General features: G+C 40.0%; 2 long non-coding RNA genes across 2 annotated transcripts; both read right to left on the bottom strand.

Moving 5' to 3' along the window:
• Positions 1-452, bottom strand: LOC149215255 (uncharacterized). The gene is made up of 3 exons (XR_016250461.1): positions 348-452; positions 181-249; positions 1-98 (listed from the first exon to the last, which is right to left on the bottom strand). It is a non-coding gene; the product is annotated as an uncharacterized LOC149215255 (long non-coding RNA).
• A 7,328-nt stretch (positions 453-7,780) lies between these two features.
• On the bottom strand, positions 7,781-8,260 carry LOC149215254 (uncharacterized). The gene is made up of 3 exons (XR_016250460.1): positions 8,156-8,260; positions 7,989-8,057; positions 7,781-7,906 (listed from the first exon to the last, which is right to left on the bottom strand). It is a non-coding gene; the product is annotated as an uncharacterized LOC149215254 (long non-coding RNA).
• Positions 8,261-13,512: the final 5,252 nt, after the last annotated feature.

Raw genomic sequence — 13,512 nt, 5'->3', positions numbered from 1 at the left:
CAGAGGAACCCCGTCGATTGCAGTGAAGGCCGCTGTAGGGGCTTCCCACAAGGAATACCCGGCAACGGATTTAAGAGAATCGAGCTGGAAAATAAGGTCTGCACCAAGTCACAGATGGTGGCTCAAGACCGAAACTTAAATCTCTAAATTCAAAACCAAACCCCAAATGCCGAGTCATACCTGGGTAGTGCCGGAGGTAGGCTCAGCTGAAGGAACGCCATGATCTTGCTGCAATATAGTAGGTTGCAGCTGCATGATATTTGTCAGGGAAAACATAAGAACCTGTAAGGGAATTTCTCATAAATACAATGCTTCAAATGCAAACAAAGACTATCAACCGAAGTCACCTGTGAGGATTTGGTTCTGGGCTGAGAGGAACCCTGGAGTGTTGCAGGCCGGAGACACAAAGGTGTTCAGATGCGCGCTGGAGGAGAAACATTGCATCAGGTCCGCAAAGATCGCGACAGCAAATGAGCAAAATGCCAATACGAATCCATTTAATAGTCATAGCAAAACCCGGAACAATTCTTAACCCTTCGATCACCAAACATGATCTGAACCGTCGAAGTAAGGCGGGAGACTGTGGCGGTAAGCCCAAAGTCTGCAATACCAACGCATCACGTGGCTGGTGAAACCAGGTTACGCCACCTGCCCTGGAAGTACTGATGCCTTTATGGTAAGGATGATCTGTCATCCGGTACTGCGGTGGGACATCAAGTCCACACCATTAGCTCTGTCGTTTGATAAATATCTCGGCTAGTATGTCAGATGGTAGAGTGGATCCATACTTATGCTATGTTAACGTTGTGTCAAATATAATATAAAGGCATTGACTTTAAACAAAACATGCATGCCGTGAACAATTGTGCATAGGTTAAAGACTTTTATGCTTATGTATATGTTTGATGATGGTAAAGAAAAGGTAAAGCGCAATTATCAGATTATAGATTTACATTGTTATGTTTAGGAAGGTGATAGTTACCTTTTTAATTTTTTTATTTTTTTTATGGATATTTGGAAAAGTATGGAAATGGTCGTGACAACATGGTATCAGAGCCCAGTTTCAACACTGTGGCCTCAGGCAGCACATATCCAATATGCATAAGGGTACACCAAGCAACTCATGCAAGCTAACAATGTACTTAACTGTGTTCTGTTTACTTGAACTGATTTTCAGAATTGCAACAGTCAGCAGTTAAACCAGAAAGAAGACAAAATGCAAGAACCTGGCAGTCACCCTCAAGAGAATGCAAAGCTGTGGGTGCAATTGGGTGCAGAATCACAGAGTACAAACCTTGCAATCCTGGAAACTGTCCAGGAACTGAAAAATGAGATGGCACGGCTGCGTGAAGACAACGCGCGCCTAACAGTTGAGCAGGAAAAGATTCGGAAGAGCCTGTCGGACAGGCAGAACCCACCCCTGTCCAACCCCAGTGCAGAACAACAAAGGGTAACAGAAGAACCAGACTATCAAATGGAACCTGAACACTTTGACGACAAGGAGAACCACTCTGATAATGCACCTCAACAACAAACTTCAAAACGTCAGAAAATGGAACTGCAGGGAGAATTTCGAAAGATTAAGCCTCCCCATTTTGATGGTGAACAGGAGGAAGCTGCGGAAGCCTCGTTGATCAATATGAATAAGTACTTCCAGTTATACGAGTACGATCATAATCTGAAGGCAAGATTGGAAATCTTCCAATTACAAGGTAAGGCGACCTTGTGGTGGGAGGAAATCAAGATTGTCAAGGTGGTCAGCGAACGAACTATTACATGGGAAAAGTTTCAGAAGTACTTTAAAGAAAGATACTTGACTGAGCGTTTCTATGACGAAAAGGCAAGGGAATTTCATGACTTAAGACTGGGACAGCAGACCATGGATGAGTTCATTAACCGTTTTACCTCGCTGCTACGTTACATACCCTACATCAAGGAGGAGAAAGCCAAGGTTCAGAGGTTTGTGAGCAGCTTACCTTCATATATAAGGGAGAGGATTGAATTCGACAATCCTAGAACCATGGATGAGGCCATCCGAAAAGCGAGAATCTGCTACCAGCAGAGTAAACAGAAGGGGGACACTACCAGCAAAAGATGGAATGAGAAAAGAAGCGGTCGAATGGTTGGGGGCAGCAAAGGAAGTCGCAGCAGTGGAAACAAAGGGGTTGGCAAAGGACTAAACAGTAGACCTGTTGCAAGGAATGCACCCCGGTCCAGACCAATGAGCGAATCTAAAGCAAATGAGCAGTCTGGTAGACCAGAAGGTGAGGGAATGAACATACCACCAGTGCAACGCTGGGGTTGTGGAGGACCTCACTATGTGAAAAACTGCCCACAGAGAAAAGGAACAGATCAGATATCCCAAATTCACGAAGCATCGACTGTTGGGGACGTGGCGCGTAGTGTGCCCAGAATCAATGCAGCGCTAGAGGACCGTCAAGCAGAGTATCAGCCATCTATGGTTGAATTCGAAGGTAAAATCTCCAACCTTTCCCAGCTGTTCTTATAGACCCAGGGGCTACTTTAAGTTATATTAGTCCGAAAATAGTAGAACAGTGTAAATTGCAAGCTGAAAAATTCAGGAATCCGTCGCTGGTCCAGCTAGCTACCGGGGCCAAGAGACGAGTACTGGAAAAAGTAAATAATTGCTCCTTAACTATAGCTGGACAACCAATAGTGGCAGATTTGAATATATTACCGTTGGGTTCCTATGATATCTTGATTGGGATGGACTGGCTAGAAAGACATTGGTCCTTAGTGAACTGCAAAACCAAGACCATCTATTATAGGGATGACCTGGGAGAGCAGTAGGAGTTGCAAGGAATCAGACATCCTGTGCAGATCCGACCCATTTCAGCAACTCAGCTAGCTAAGTGCATCAGGAAGAAATGTCAAATCTACGCTATTCAGGTGGGATACGCAAATCAAAAAGATAAAACTGCTATGTTGGGTAGCATTCCGATAGTGCAGGAGTTTGCAGATGTTTTTCCCGAGGAAGTGTCGGGATTACCACCAAAAAGGGATGTGGATTTCACTATTGAGCTGATTCGAGGGGCAGCACCTATATCGTGAGCACCTTACCGCATGACGCGGCATGAGTGTACCAGAATTAACAGAATTAAAAATGCAACTGCAAGAGCTGTTAGGTAAAAATTACATCCGTCCCAGCGTATCACCCTCGGGAGCCCCAGTGCTATTCGTCAAAAAGAAAGATGGAACCTTTCGGATGTGCATTGATTATCATCAGCTGAATAAGCTTACGATCAAAAACAAATATCCTTTGCCTAGGATCGATGAGCTTTTTGATCAGGTGAAGGGAGCAACGGTATTTTCAAAAATTGATCTGCGATCTGGTTACCATCAGATCAGAATAAAAGAGGAAGATATTGCTAAGACCACTTTCAGAACGCGGTATGGGCATTATGAATTCGTGGTGTTACCTTTTGGGCTGACCAATGCACCTGCCACCTTCATGTGTTTGATGAACAGTGTGTTTCATCGGTTTTTGGATAAATTTGTGCTGATATTCATAGACGGCATTCTAATTTACAGTAGATCAAGAAAGGAGCATGAGGAACACCTTAGGTTGGTGTTGCAAACTTTGCGGGAACATCAATTATACGCAAAGTTTAGTAAATGTGATTTTTACAAGGAGGAGATACAATATTTGGGTCATGTAATTACCAAGGAAGGAATCGCAGTAGACCCTGAGAAGATCAGAACTATAATGGAGTGGCCTATACCAAAGGACGTGGTTGATATTAGGTCCTTTATGGGGTTAGCAGGTTACTATAGAAGATTTGTTGAAGGCTTTTCGAGGGTAGCATACCCTATCACTTCCTTGCAAAAGAAAGGAAAATTATTTAAATGGACCTCGGAATGCCAAAAGAGCTTTGAACAGCTCAAGCATTTACTTACCACCGAACCTGTGTTAAGTATAGCTGATCCTAATAAAGACTACGTGGTCTGCACGGATGCAAGTAAAGAAGGTGTGGGTGGAGTGTTGATGCAAGAAGGAAGAGTCATTGCGTATGAGTCTAGGAAGCTTAAAGAGCATGAGCAAAAATACTCTGCTTACGATTTGGAGCTGACCGCTGTTATTCATGCCCTGAAGATGTGGCGGCACTATCTTTTGGGCAGAAAATTTCTGCTGTTAACAGACCACCACAGCCTAACAAACTATTTCAGCCAGCCCACCTTAAATACAAGGCAAGCCCGCTGGGCTGACTTCTTAAGCGGGTTCGACTTTGAGATTAAGCATTTAAAGGGGAAGGAGAACCGAGTAGCGGATGCATTAAGTCGGAAAGTGCAGTGCGTGTGCAAGATTTCGGTCAGTAAATGGCAAAGTACTCTATTGGAGAAGATAAAAATAGCAGCTGAACGAGATGTTGTTTATCAGCACATTAAACAGCAATTACAACAGCAATCTGGTAAGGAGATGCAACCAGAGTATACACTAGATGATGCTGAAATGTTGTGTTTTAATAAAAAGTTGTATGTACCCAACGAAGACAGTATTAAGAAGTTGATTCAGGATGAATTTCACACCAGCCATTATACTGGGCATCCGGGCTACCAGAAAATGGTGACTGCCCTCCGAAAGGAATATTACTGTCCAAGAATGAAGAAAAAGGTAGCTGAGTATCTAGCACGATGTCTAGAATGTCAGCAGATTAAGGCAGAGCACATGCACCCAGCAGGGCTGTTACAACCTTTACCCATTCCGGAATGGAAATGGGAGACTATCTCCATGGATTTCATAACTGGACTGCCTAAAACAAAGAAGAACAATGATTCCATTATGGTGGTAGTGGATAAGCTGAGTAAGGCAACACACTTTATACCAGTACAGTCGACATATAAGGTTGTGCAAATCGATCATGTTTTCATGCAAAATGTGTTTAAGTTGCATGGACTCCCAAAGGTGATTATCTCAGATTGAGATGTCAAATTTACATCAACCTTTTGGAGGACACTGTTTGCTGAACTAGGGACGCAGCTGAACTTCAACACAGCTTATCATCCCCAAACAGATGGCCAAACCGAGCGAGTGAATCAGGTTGTGGAAGACATGCTGAGAGCATGTGTTATGATGAAACCAACCCAATGGGAAGATTATCTTCATCTGGTTGAATTCGCGTACAATAATGGATATCACTCCTCAACACAGATGAGTCCTTTCGAGGTTATGTATGGGCGGAAGTGCCGCACACCTGCAAGCTGGAATGGACCGGAGGACAGGTTACGAATTGGTCCTGATATGCTCAAGGAAATGGAGGACACAGTAAAAAGGGTGCGTACCAATTTAAAAGCTGCTCAGGATAGACAGAAAAGTTTTGCTGATCGCAAGAGAAGATTTAAAGAATTCCAAGTTGGGGATCATGTTTTTGTCAGAATCCAACCAAGGAGGAGTACCTTGCAGTGGAGCAGATGTGCCAAATTAGCACCCCGCTACTTTGGACCTTTCCAAATTTTGACAAAAGTGGGGCCGGTAGCTTATCAACTTGCCTTACCAAGCCATATTAGAATTCACAATGTGTTTCACGTATCCGTATTAAAGCAATACGTTTACGATCCTAAACATGTGATTCAATGGCAGAATGTTCGGGTAAGAATTAATCTGGTCACTATAGACAAGTATTACTTCTAAAACTGAAAAGTAATTTAATTTGTTGCTGATTGCAGGTCGAGCCGGAAGGCGAGGTTCTGGTCGAACCACTGACCATTCTCGACCGGAGAGAAGTGCAGCTGCGGAAACGAGTTATTTCCCAAGCTAAAGTGCAGTGGCAGCACTATGGACCAGAGGAGGCCACTTGGGAGGATGAAGAACTCCTAAGAAAAGCTTATCCAAACTTGTTTAAAGGAGACAGACATCGGGACGATGTCCAATCTCAGGAGGGGGAGATATAATGACCCCAGATTTGTGTAAATTCGAAAAGTTACTATGGTAAAAGACTAATACAATTGTTGTTATGTTTTAAACAAAACTGTGGTAAACTATTTTGATTAAAGTAATTTAAATACTTTCTTGAAATTGCTGGCAGCCTCTAAGAGGTGAATCTAAAAGAAAATGATCAGTTGTGATAACTGATGGAACTACCCTCCAAAACAGGAGAAAGTCCTGACTGAGGGAATTCTATGCTGGGAGGACAGACAAAGAGAATAGACAATCTTTTTCCAAGAAGAGAAAAAGTGCAGAAGAGGAGGGTTAAGTCTGGTTAGGACCAGATAACCTGGCACGTGAGTGCACAAATCCTGTTGAGGGCTGGAGGCCTGCAGGATGGCTCGGGGGGAGAACTCCGTCTGAAGGATGGGTCTCATGGCTGGGAGGAGAGCAGAATTAAAGCTCAGGTGACCTTTTGTTTGAAAAACCATTCCTGACATTGGTAATCAGGTACGGTTCCAAACTGGTAGTCCCTGTTAGAAAATGAATGTGCATTAAAATTACAGTGTTTAAGTAGAAAAGGACTGTTGTTCCTAGATACTATTAGTGTAATGTATCTGTGCAAACTTGAGGAGAAACTATCATTTAATAGACAGAGTTGGGTTTAGTACCCAGATCAAGTGAAATGGTACAGAGTCATTAAATAAGTCTGCATATGATTAAGGAAGCCTGAATCCGAGAACTGGTTATAGGTAACAGTCTCGTCCTAGCTCTATTAACAGAGTTTTTACATTCGAAAGAACAGGCCTTGAAACTAAATCAATATATAGCAGAAATGTACGACTGATACTTGATTATAGATCTGTGAGGGATCTTTGGTTAAGAACATTAAGAAACAAACCCGACTATGGATGGAAGCAGATCCATAGTGAAAGAAATGAAATAGTTAATAACATAAGTAAACAATTATCTGTGTATACCTATTCATTAACTCTACGCAGAGAGTTCTGGTCATTGAGAGAATATAAAGTACAGAGATGCGCTATATTCACCAAGGCATTCGCTATCGAATCTTTGTATTCGTTGCATAAATCTTTTTAACAGAGAAATCTGTGGTATGAGACTATACTGCGCACAGTGTATCGCAAACAAGTGAAAGAACGATGTATTATAATAACAAATGCAACAGTAGTGGAATATAGATGATACAAATGCATGTAAACGACAAAGATATGTATATCAGTCTCAGAGCTGGAGTATATGTCTATATACTAACCGTAATGGAACCTGTGTGAGCATGCGAAATTAATTACTAAACTTGCTAAGGCCGAAAGGCTGTGCATGCAACATAGAAGTAAAACCCTTATATTAAAACAAAGAGACTGTAAAGAATCTCTCGCAAAGATAATAACTATACCAAAGGGCCGCCCTGTCCATAGGGAAAGGTCTAAGCATTCAGACAGTGAACAGACGCCGAGGCGTAACATGCAAAGATATTATAACTCTTAGAACCACTGGGTCGCGAATCAAGAATGGACAAGTTACACAAGTAATCACAGAGGCGGAGGCCGCATGTGACCAAAAGACAGTTAATAACAGAATACACGCTCATATCTCTGACTGAACAGCGATGAACAAAAAAAGAAATATTCCATTAAAACACAGGAATGCCCGAGGGCTTAGGATTTACATGCATCTGCAAAATACGAGCAGTACCAACAGCGAACTGATAAGCTTAAATGAAACTATGCATTTGACGAATGGGGTCACGCCCCTAAATAATAATACAAGTTCTGAGTCTAAGGACCAAAGACCGGAATCATGTAACGACTCCAAGTCTACAGCAACGGCCGGAAACTAAACAGTAAGGCATAAAAATATATAACAGAACTTGGAGACGGTTTCATAAACTTAAGCCTCTCACGAGAGGAACCCTGTCGATTGCAGTGAAGGCCGCTGTAGGGGCTTCCCACAAGGAATACCCGGCAACGGATTTAAGAGAATCGAGCTGGAAAATAAGGTCTGCACCAAGTCATAGATGGTGGCTCAAGACCAAAACTTAAATCTCTAAATTCAAAACCAAACCCCAAATGCCGAGTCATACCTGGGTAGTGCCGGAGGTAGGCTCAGCTGAAGGAACGCCATGATCTTGCTGCAATATAGTAGGTTGCAGCTACATGATATTTTTCAGGGAAAACATAAGAACCTGTAAGGGAATTTCTCATAAATACAATGCTTCAAATGCAAACAAAGACTATCAACCGAAGTCACCTGTGAGGATTTGGTTCTGGGCTGAGAGGAACCCTGGAGTGTTGCAGGCCGGAGACACAAAGGTGTTCAGATGCGAGCTGGAGGAGAAACATTGCATCAGGTCCGCAAAGATCGCAGCAGCAAATGAGCAAAATGCCAATACGAATCCATTTAATAGTCATAGCAAAACCCGGAACAATTCTTAACCCTTCGATCACCAAACATGATCTGAACCGTCGGAGTAAGGCCGGAGACTGTGGCGGTAAGCCCAAAGTCTGCAATACCAACGCATCACGTGGCTGGTGAAAGCAGGTTACGCCACCTGCCCTGGAAGTACTGATGCCTTTATGGTAAGGATGATCTGTCATCCGGTACTGCGGTGGGACATCAAGTCCACACCATTAGCTCTGTCGTTTGATAAATATCTCGACTAGTATGTCAGATGGTAGAGTGGATCCATACTTATGCTATGTTAACGTTGTGTCAAATATAATATAAAGGCATTGAATTTAAACAAAACATGCATGCTGTGAACAATTGTGCATAGGTTAAAGACTTTTATGCTTATGTATATGTTTGATGATGGTAAAGGAAAGGTAAAGCGCAATTATCAGATTATAGATTTACATTGTTATGTTTAGGAAGGTGACAGTTACCTTTTAATTTTTTGTTTTTTTTTTATGGATATTTGGAAAAGTATGGAATGGTCGTGACAATGGCCCTTTTTATTTTCTGTAACCACGGAGATAGCTTGCTTTGTTGCACATTTTTACATTTGTTTTAGGCCGAGCGTGCAGCGCATGTATGATGGGACATGAAAATGAAAAGCGTAATATATTTGAAAATACTAAACAGCGCCCTTTTTATTTGCTGTCACCACGGAGATAGCTTGCTTTGTTGCACATTTTTACATTTGTTTTAGGCTGACCGTGTAGTGCATCTATGATTCATGAAAATGAAAAATGTAATATAGTTGAAAATATCGAAATAATAAGTATAAAAATATTCTAAAAGTGATTAGATAGTTTCGATTCAAATATAATTTTAATAAATTAAATTACTATTATGATTATTTAATATAAAAGTAAATTATTTTATTATTTATTATTTTGTACTTTGTATTTGTATTTTTTTATTCATATAAATTTTTAAATAGTAGTTTAAGGAGGTTGGGATTTTAGGAGGAAATGGCAGTATGATTTTAAAAAAATTTAATCAAATTATTTAGAAATCTAAGTTACAATTATCAAATTTGAAAATTTTGGATGTCTTAACAGTAGTTTTTAATGCTACTAAATTTATTTCCATCATAAAAAAAATATTCACATTTTCACTATCAAATATAAAAAAAAATTCACCCAATTTTAACAATAGTCTCCTCATTAAACAATGCCATTTTTTAAATGACATCAATCATATAACTTTAACATTTTAAATTGTAATTTTAATAAAGCTATCTAAAACTAAAAAAACTAAAACCAAATCTTAAAAAATTTAGAATCAACTTTAATAAGTTACAAAAATTTCAAATAAATGACTATTTATATAACTGAGGAGCTAATTGCAAGTCTAACCCAGATACAAGTGCATTTCTCCTTAAAGTGGATTGCAGCATTGTTTATAATTAATCAACATTTAAAATTTTGTTTTGTTTATTTGATTCCAAATTTTTTCTAGATAAGGCCTCGCCGACTTTTCACTTTTGCATTTATACTATTTCCCAAGTATATTTCCCCTACTATACGGATGAACCTAAACCGGAATATGAACCATAGAAACAAAAAAATCACTTTATTCTTACACACCCAATTCCAAAAGTTTTTTTAGAAATTAATTCAACTTATAACAATATGCCACAACAAATATTTAAAATTGTAATGCCTGTTTACAACTGTAGTGCATCCAATGAGCACCATATGAGGATGGTGTCCACTACTTGTTTTGTAGAACGCATTGAAGTTCCCAAATATGGCACCACATTTGCTGTTGATTGCCCTGCGCCTTTTCCGTTCTTCCATGGTGCCAAGATCGGCTCGGCCCTGCGTGTAGATTTGGCTAGATCGCACTAGGTTTCCATGACCACAACGCACCCTCCCAAATCCAAATATGGAATGAACGAACTGGGGCTCGTGAGGGCCTTTGTGGGAGCTAGGGTTTCGGCTACAACGAAAGCAAGAGAGGGCGCGGTGGCTCAGACTAGGCCCAGAGACAAAGGTAAGGGGAGGCTCAGTCAAGCGAGAGGGAGGATTGCTATCAACACCGGCGTGTCTCTGGTGGATCTGAATAGGCCCAGGGCTAAAGGAAATGAGGGATTGATGGACAAAGGGGTGAATAGGGTGACCTTGGGCTCTCCCCGACCTGCATTCTGGTATCTGAATAACAGAGCAGCTGATGCAACTCAGCTAAAACCAGATCTCGCCGATTCTTGGTGTTTTCAGTCTCCGAAGAAAAGAATTGGGAATACAAAGCTGCGCGACGAATCTGAGGAGAATGGGAAAATTTTCACTCAGACAGAACCATAACTTGAATCACTAGTAAACCTCTTCCCTTTCAAATTTTTATTAAAACCCCTTTTGGGAGGACACATCTGGCTTGGGTGCAGGTTACCAAAACTATACAGTGTCTGAAGTACAACATCTTCCAGCATACTGGTTATCCTACAGGATAACAGGTTTTGATCTTTAGAGGTAGAGTACTCCAAGACTACAAACCTCTTATGGTTTACAAAATTTTACCTCAGCCTACTTCAAACTCAATCTAAGGCTGACGGGAGGCATGGCAAACCAATGCAAAACAAATCCTCCAGGCAGTGGCATAGGATGCAGCACAACAAAAATCCCAAAAACGCATCAAAAGCAAAAAAGCAAAGGGTTATCTTTCAAGAACATTCTTGAAGGAAAGAAAACAACAACAACATCAACAAAGCAAGCTGGCACAGAACCTGTTGGCTCCCTATTAATGGTAGTGTAGAAGGTCAATGGTTCCCATGTGTTTCTTGGCATGTGCTTAAATCTAGTGATGTGTCCATTTACTAACACCTATGGGTTTTGGTGTAACGACAATCGTGACTCCAACAAGTGGTATCAGAGTGAGAGGTCTCGAGTTCGAAACAGACTGGGCTCATGTTGGGGGGGAGATTATCGTCTTCCTGTTAATTGTGGTGTAGAAGGTCAACGCTCCCCATGTGTTTCGTGCCATGTGCTTAAATCTAGCGATGCGTCTGTTTACTAACACCTACGGGTTTTGGTGTAATGGAAATCGTGACTACAATAGAACCCGCCCCATACATTGTGGATCAACTGAGTTTCACCCCAAAATTAAATACGGATATTCCAGAAACATATGAGTAGTGTTGTACAATGGACAAACAAGCGATAATATGAAAATTCAACTTGTTTTGGCCCAAAACTATGGACCTTTTCCATTGGGTCTATAGAACCTGGACAAATTCATGTGACATTTATCTCTATTCCAAAGGATTCTTTATTGTAAAATTTCATACATCAGAGGAAAGAGACATCATTATGAGAGAAGGACCATGGTTCACGGAATCCACGGGTCTCTTCGTCACTCCATGGTTTCCAGATTTTGATCCAAATACAATGGTTGTATCTCGGATGTTGGTTTTGGTTCACCTTCACAACCTACCACTACATTTTTGGAGCCATTGAGCCATGTTTGGTATAGGCAACACCATTGGGAATTTCATTAAAATGGACACAGACAGAACAAAGGAAAGAATTTACACATTTGCATGCATTTGTGTGGAAGTAGATCTCAGCAAAGGAATGCCAGACCAAATTCAGCTCAAGTATAAACAAGGGTGCTGGACACAAATACTAGATTACGAAAATACTGCATTCAGATGCAGAATTTGCCGCCAAACAGGACATCTTCAAAATACATGCCCAGAAGCTAAAAAAGATGTGCGTAGGAAGAAGAAAGTAGGAAAACAGCCCAAGGGATGGCAATTCCCCCCACCAGACCCTGATGTCCCTGATGTGGAGGAAGAAGAGGAAAAGGAACACCCCATTCCCAAAGAGAACAACCCGACATTCAAGGAACCAGAAATAGAGGAATTTGTATCACATGATCTGATGGACACTTTGTTGGGGAAGATCCCAGACACAATGGATACCAATAGTGCCAAAAGACATCGTACATAAAATCACTTAGATTCAGACAAGGAAAATCCTCGCCCTGTGGAGGACACTTCTCTAGCATTTGTTTCGTCCTTGCTGACTTAAGGGGAGTGGCGAAAGGTAGAGAAGAAAAAAGGGAGAAAAGTTTAATTTCTCCCCAATTGTACATTATTTTCTTTCTGTTTATTTGTGCCTTTTAAACAACAGTCTTTGACTTTCTTTTGCATATGCGCTTCAGCATCTACAAAACATAATTTTGTTATTATTAATAAAATTACGATTTTTCCTAGGGGAAAAAACTGCAGTCCATCCAATCGGCTTGACGTTATACTTCTCGTGAAATCTTACGACAACCGAGCAATAAGTCCCTGTAATCCGGGAATGAAACATAAGCTAAATATGATGATTTACTTTCTTTATTTTCATAATGAAAGAAAAAAAGCAAGAATGAAAGTTCAATATGTGTAAACCAGTGGAATCTATTGAGTACTTTCAGTGCAGATTCATTTGTTTGCTCGGGCCAGTGACCAAGTTTCATTACACTTTTAATGAGATGTTTGAGAATGTTGATATATAAATATTTGAGAATATTGAAGGAAGCTATATATATAAATATAAAGTTTTTTTTAGTGTGATTTTTTTAGTTTCTAGGGAGTTTAATTTTGTGGTGAAATCTTGATTTGTGCTATTTAAACTAGTTTTTTGAGTGTATATATGGATTCAATACCCTAAAAAACCCCTAAGGCACTTCTATTGTGTAGTGGTTACCCATGAAACTTGTGATTTCAATAAATTCTTATAGGATTTTAGAGAATTAAACTATACAAATCCACCAAAAAAAAATTCCAAAAAATCGCAATGAAAACAATTAATATAAATGTTCATTCAAATAAAAGATCCATTAATCTATAATTTCATATATAATTGATTTTCCGTCTTTGATATTTAAATTACTGGCATGAAGTGTACCTTCGATAGCTCGAAATTCCAACTACTAACCGCGAGTCTCCTTTAGTGAACAATAAAAAATGTCTCCCTAGCTGAAATTGATTCCAAAGCAGTTTTAAAGTGATTGATTTATCTAAAATATTATTAAATTATTAGTTTTTCATTTTACTAAAAATAATATAATATTTATTAATTTTATTAATTTTTTATTAAATTAAAACAATATAATATTTGAAAAACACTTTAAAATATAAATGAATCATTATTTTAAAATGAATCATTAACTTA

This window comes from Pinus tabuliformis, chromosome 1_1, assembly GCF_031772625.1.
Source record: "Pinus tabuliformis cultivar Carrire ecotype Pingquan chromosome 1_1, CPIR1, whole genome shotgun sequence".
Lineage (NCBI taxonomy): Eukaryota > Viridiplantae > Streptophyta > Pinopsida > Pinales > Pinaceae > Pinus > Pinus tabuliformis.
Note: the sequence above shows the minus strand (reverse complement) of the source record. Positions and strands in the feature narration are given on the sequence as shown.